Below are 6,000 nucleotides of genomic sequence, written 5' to 3' on the forward strand. Positions count from 1 at the left end.
TGGTAAAATTCTGTGCTCTGAGTCCCTGAACTTTGCCCAGGCTGGAGTGCAGTGGCATGATCTCGGCTCACTGCAAGCTCCGCCTCCCGCGATCATGCCATTATCCTGCCTCAGCCTCCCGAGTAGCTGGGACCACAGACACCCGCCACCACGCCCGGCTAAGTTTTGTATTTTTAGTAGAGACAGGGTTTCACCGTGTTAGCCAGGATAGTCTCGATTTCCTGACCTTGTGATCCGCCCGCTTCGGCCTCCCAAAGTGCTGGGATTACAGGCATGAGCCACGGCGCCCGGCCAATTTTGCCCTTATTTTTTAAAGCCCAGTGTTTTTTTTAATCTCAAGCATCAGGCTTGTGAAGTTGAAAGCTATGACTTTCAAGATTATTGTTTCTTACAAAAGTCTACTTGAAAGCTCAAAATGCAAAAATTCAACTCGTGTGTATGTATGTGTGTATACAAAATTCTTTTCCTGTTCTTGGATAGTGGGGAGAATGATCTGAGCAAAAGAAATTAAAAAAAAAAAAAACCGGCCAGTCATGGTGGCTCATGCCTGTAGTCCTTTGGGATCAGGCCTGTAATCCTGTGGCATTTTGGGAGGCTGCTGCAGGCGGATCATTTGAAGTCGTCAGGAGTTTGAGACCTGTCTGTCCAACAAGGTGAAACCCCATCTCTACTAAAAATACAAAAATTAGCCAGACATGGTGGCACGCATCTGTAGTCCCAGCTACTCGGAAGGCTAAGGCAGGAGAATCGCTTGAACCCAAGAGGCAGTGAGCCCAGATCATGACATTACAATCTTGCCTGGGTGACACAGCCAGACTCTGTCTCAAAAAAAAAAAAAAAAAAAAGAGAGAAAAAAGAAAAGAAAGAAAGAAAAAACAACATTGTTTCAAATCAAATTTACTCTGCTATGTACAGGAACCTGCTCTGTCTCATTCTACCTTCTCCCTGCCTCTTGCTCCCTGGGATTGTCTCCCAAATAAATTACCTGTATCCATTTCTCCGTCTTAAGTTCTGCCTTCAGGGACGCTCAGAGAAGGGAATTACATTCCTCGTTAATTCCTGAGCATTCCCCAGGGTATTGCTTCATGTGTGTTCCGGAACAGGATCTTCAAGATCTTGCATGCAGTTACCCCCTGAACTTCCCACCCTGCAAACTCTGCTACCTACAACTCTCATTAGATTCTGGCTGAGCCACTGACCCCAGGGTTCTCTCTTGGAGATTACATACCTGCTACTGTCAGTAGACCTTCGAGGTAAGGGATACTCTTCCAAAATGGAAACACTTTTTGGAAATTGTGTAATTTGCCATGGCTCAGAGGAGATCTGTCTATGCATTTTAATGGGATGTGACTAATGGTTTCAGGATCTTGGCAGGGTCACACAATAATGATTATAGCCATCACACAAGTCCAAATCTGTCCTGGGGTTTCTTCCTGGCAAGGCCAATTCTTGGCTCCTAATGAACTGCCTCCATGGTAGGAGGGTCAGTTCAAACTCTCTCTCTGGAATTACGGCTGGTACCTCCACATCCCAGAGTTCAGGCCAAACTGGCCCTCAGCCCTCAGAAAGAAGGGTTGTTTTTCCCTCCTACTTTATTCTAAAACACTTATAAGTCCTCCCTGTTCTCCGTTGTTTTTGTTTTGTTTTGTTTTTTGTTTGTTTGTTTTGTTTTGTTTTGGTTCAAAAAAGATATCTTTTTTCCCCAGATAATTGTTGGTGGGATGTACATTACTTGCAGAGAAATTAACCCATAGGTGTGTGGTCTGGTTCTATGGAACCAACAAGACGCCAGCACACAATATCTATAATCAATACATTCTCTAAATCTTGTATAAAATGTCATATTTAGGCAATCAATGTCCAGTTTGGGTTAAGTCTGATAGTTTCAACATCTGGCTCATCTCTGAGTCTATGTAAAACTTAGCTTGGTTCCTTTTCAGTCTCTTTTTATTGAATATTCAAAATTTTAGGGTCCAGTCTCAGACTTTGTTACAAATATATATTAAAGAAGGTGGAAAGTTGGACAATCTTTGGTTAAAAGTGACAGAAATCTGACTTACACTAGCCTAAGCAGAAAAGGAGAATTTGTAAGCTCATGTAATAAAATCATGGTAAAGAGAGGAATGATGAGACGGGGTGCAGTGGCTCACACCCGTAATCCCAGCACTTTGAGAGGCCAAGGCAGGCGGATCACGAGGTCAAGAGATCGAGACCATCCTGGCCAACATGGTGAAAACCTATCTCTACTAAAAATACAAAAATTAGCTGGGCATGGTGGCGAGTGCCTGTAGTCCCAGCTACTCAGGAGGCTGAGGCAGGAGAATCGCTTGAACCCAGGAGGCAGAGGTTGCAGTGAGCAATAAGCAGAGATTGCGCCACTGCACTCCAGCCTGGTGACAGAGCAAGACTCCGTCCCAAAAACAAAACAAAACAAAACAAAACAAAACAAAACAAAACAAAAAAAAAAAAGAAGAGGAATGATGTTTGTCTTAAGGGTCCCTGGAGCAAAGTAGTTGAATGCTTTTAGTAAACGCTCCTGTCCCATCTCTCATCTCACTCCTTCACTCTTTATTGACTTTATTTTTTCACGCTTCTCCAGTGAAGCTGAATGGTAGTTGTGGTCTTACGGCTTTTTGGTTCTTGTATTAAAAATATTTTTAGACTGGGCACAGTGGCTCATGCCTATAATCCCAGTACTTTGGGAGGCCAAGGTGGGAGGATCGCTGGAGCTCAGGAGCTCAAGACCAGCCTGGGAATTATGGTGAGACCCCATCTCAAAAAACAAAAAAAAAAAGTTAAATACCTATATATATGTCTCTTTGATTTACGGTCATTTTTTTACAATCATTTTTCTCATTTTGGTTATTCATTTCTTTATATAGCTCCAGATTTCCGTCTGATATCGTACTCCTTCTGCCTGAAGAACTTCCTTTAGCAATTCTTAATGTGTAGGACTTCTGGCAATAAATTATTTCAGATTTTGTTTATCTGAAAAAATCTTTATTTTTGAAAAATATTTTGTCTAAAATTCTGGGCTTACAGTTTTTTAAAATTATTCTTTCTTTCTTTTTTTTCTTTATTTTTTGAGATGGAGTTTTGCTTTTGTCACCCAGGCTGGAGTGCAGGGGCATAATCTTGGCTCACTGCAACCTCCACCTCCCAGGTTCAAGCAATTCACCAGCCTCAGCCTCCTGAGTGGCTGGGATTACAGGCGTGTACCACCACACTTGGCTAATTTTTGTATTATTAGTAGAGACAGGGTTTCACCATGTTGGCCAGACTGGTCTTGAACTCCTGACCTCAGGTGATCACCCACCTCGGCCTCCCAGAGTGCTGGGATTACAGGCGTGAGCCACTGCGCCCGGCCTTTTTATTATTATTTCACTTCCTTAGAGATGCCACTCTATTGTCTTCTGGCTTGCACGGTTTCTAATGAGAAAGATATTGTGATTATTTTTCATTTTTATTCTATTTTAAAAATTGATTTTATTGTGTATATTTAAGGTATACAGTATGATGTAATGGAATACATATAGATAGTAAAGTGGTTACTATAATGAAGCAAATTAACATATCCATCATCTCACATTGTTACCTTTTTGTTTTTTATGGCAAGAGCAGCTAAAATTTATTCATTTAACAGGAATCCCAAATACAGTACAATTTTATGACCTATAGTCTTTATGTTGTACATTAGATCTCTAGACTTTTTCATCTTACATGTTTGCAACTTTGAATCCTCTGAACTACATCTTCCCATTTCCTCTCCTCACTCCCCCTTCCCTGACCCTAGTAGCCACTGTTTATTCTCCATCTCTGTATATTTGATTTTCTTTTTTTTAGATTCCACATTTAAGTGCGATCATGCAATATATTTCTTTCCATGCCTGGTTTATTTCACTTGGCATAATGTCCTCCAGATTCATCCATGATGTGGCAAATGGCAGGATCCCCTTCTTTTTCTAAGGCTGAGTAATATTTCTCTGTGTGTATAACATTATCTTTATCCATTCATGCATCAGTGAACACTTAGGTTGTTTCCATATCTTGGCTTTTAATGGGATATATTCCCAAACATATCCCATTAAAAAATTGTAAATACCACTGCAATAAACATGAAAGTGCAGATATCTTTATGAGGTGATTATTTCACTTCCTTTGGGTATGTGCCCAGAAGAGGGATTGTTGGGTCCTATTGCAGTTCTATTTTTAATTTCTTCAGAAACTGCCCCACTGGTTTTCATAATGGCTGCACCAATCAACATTCCTACCAAGAGGGTCCAAGAGTTCCCTTTGCTTCACATCATTTTTTCCAGCATTAGCTGTCCTTTCACTTTTTGGTAATAGCCATCCTAATGGGTATGGAGGTGGTATCTCACAGTGGTTTGATTTGCACTTCCCTGATGATTATTAATGTTGATCATCTTTTTATATAACTGTTGGCCATTTTTATGTCATCTTTGGAGAAATGTTCAAGTTCTTTGCCAATTTTTAAATCAAGTTATTTGTTTCTCTGCTATTAAGTTGTATGAGTTCTTTACAACTTTTGGACCCTAAATTGTTGTCAGATACATGACTTACAAATTATTTGTCCTTAATCTATCGGCTATATTGTTGATTATTTTCTTTGTAATCCAGGAGTTTTTTAATTTGATGTAGTCCTGGTCATTGATTTTTGCTTTTGTAGCCTGAACTTTTGATGTGATATACAAAAACATCATGCCAAGGCTAAGTCCAGGAGATTTTTCTTATATTCTCGTCTTGGAGTTTCATAGTTTCAGGTCTTAAATGTAGGTATTGTATCCATTTTGAGTTGATTTTTTTTTTGTATGACGTAAAATAAGAGTCCGATTTCATTCTTTTGTATGTGGAAATGTAGTTTTCCCAGCACTATTTATTAAAGAGACTATCCTTTCCCCCATTATGTCCACTTGTTACTCTTCTCAAAAATCAGTTGACCATATGTTTGGATTTATTTCTGGGCTCTCTATTCTGTTCCACTGGTCTATGTGCCTGTTTTTCTGCCAGAGCATGCTGTTTTAATTACTATTGCTTTGTAACATAATTTTGAATGCGGAATTGTGATGCCTACAATTTTGTTTTTCAAACAGTAATTTAAAAATATTTTGGGGCCAGCTGCAGTGGCTTATACCTGTAATCTGAGCACTTTTGGATGCCAAAGCAGGAGAATCTCTTGAGTCCAGGAGTTCAAGATCAGCCTGGGCTCTTAGGGAAACCTGCGTTCACACACACAAAAATTTTATTTTAATTAGCTGGACATGGTGGCACACACCTGTGGTCCCAGCTACTGGGGAGGCTGAGTCACGAGAATCACCTGAGCCCAGGGGGTTTAAGGTTCAGTGAGCTTTGATTGCACCACTGTACTCCAGGGCAACAGCAAGACACTGTCTAAAATAAAATAAAATAAAATAAAATAAAATAATATAATATAATATAATATAATATAAAAAGCTGGGCACAGTGGCTCATGCCTGTAATCCCAGCACTTTGGGAGGCCGAGACGGGAGAATCACTTGAGTCCAGGATTTCAAAACCAACTTGGGCAACATGGAAAACCCCATCTCTAAAAAAAAAAAAAAAAAAAAAAAAAAAAAAAAAAAAATTAGCTGGGTGTGATGGCTTGCTCCTGTAGTCTTAGCTACTCAGGAGGCTGAATTGGGAGGATCACCTGAGCCCAGGAGGTGGAGGCTGCAGTGAGTCATGATTGCACCACTGCACCTCAGCCTGGGTGATAGAGTGAGACCCTGTCTGAAAATGTTTTTAAAAATGTGGGGAAAAGAAAGAGATCAGCCTGTTACTGTGTCTATATAGAAAGAAGTAGACATAAGAGACTCCATTTTGTTCTGTATTTGTGATGCTGTTAATCTGTGACCCTACCCCCAACCTTGTCCTTTGCAAGAGACATGTGTTGCGGTGACTCAAGGTTTAATGGATTTTGGGCTGTGCAGGATGTGTCTTTGTTAAACAAATGCCTGAAGG

Source organism: Macaca nemestrina, chromosome 14 (genome assembly GCF_043159975.1).
Source record: "Macaca nemestrina isolate mMacNem1 chromosome 14, mMacNem.hap1, whole genome shotgun sequence".
In the NCBI taxonomy this organism is placed as follows: Eukaryota; Metazoa; Chordata; class Mammalia; order Primates; family Cercopithecidae; genus Macaca; species Macaca nemestrina.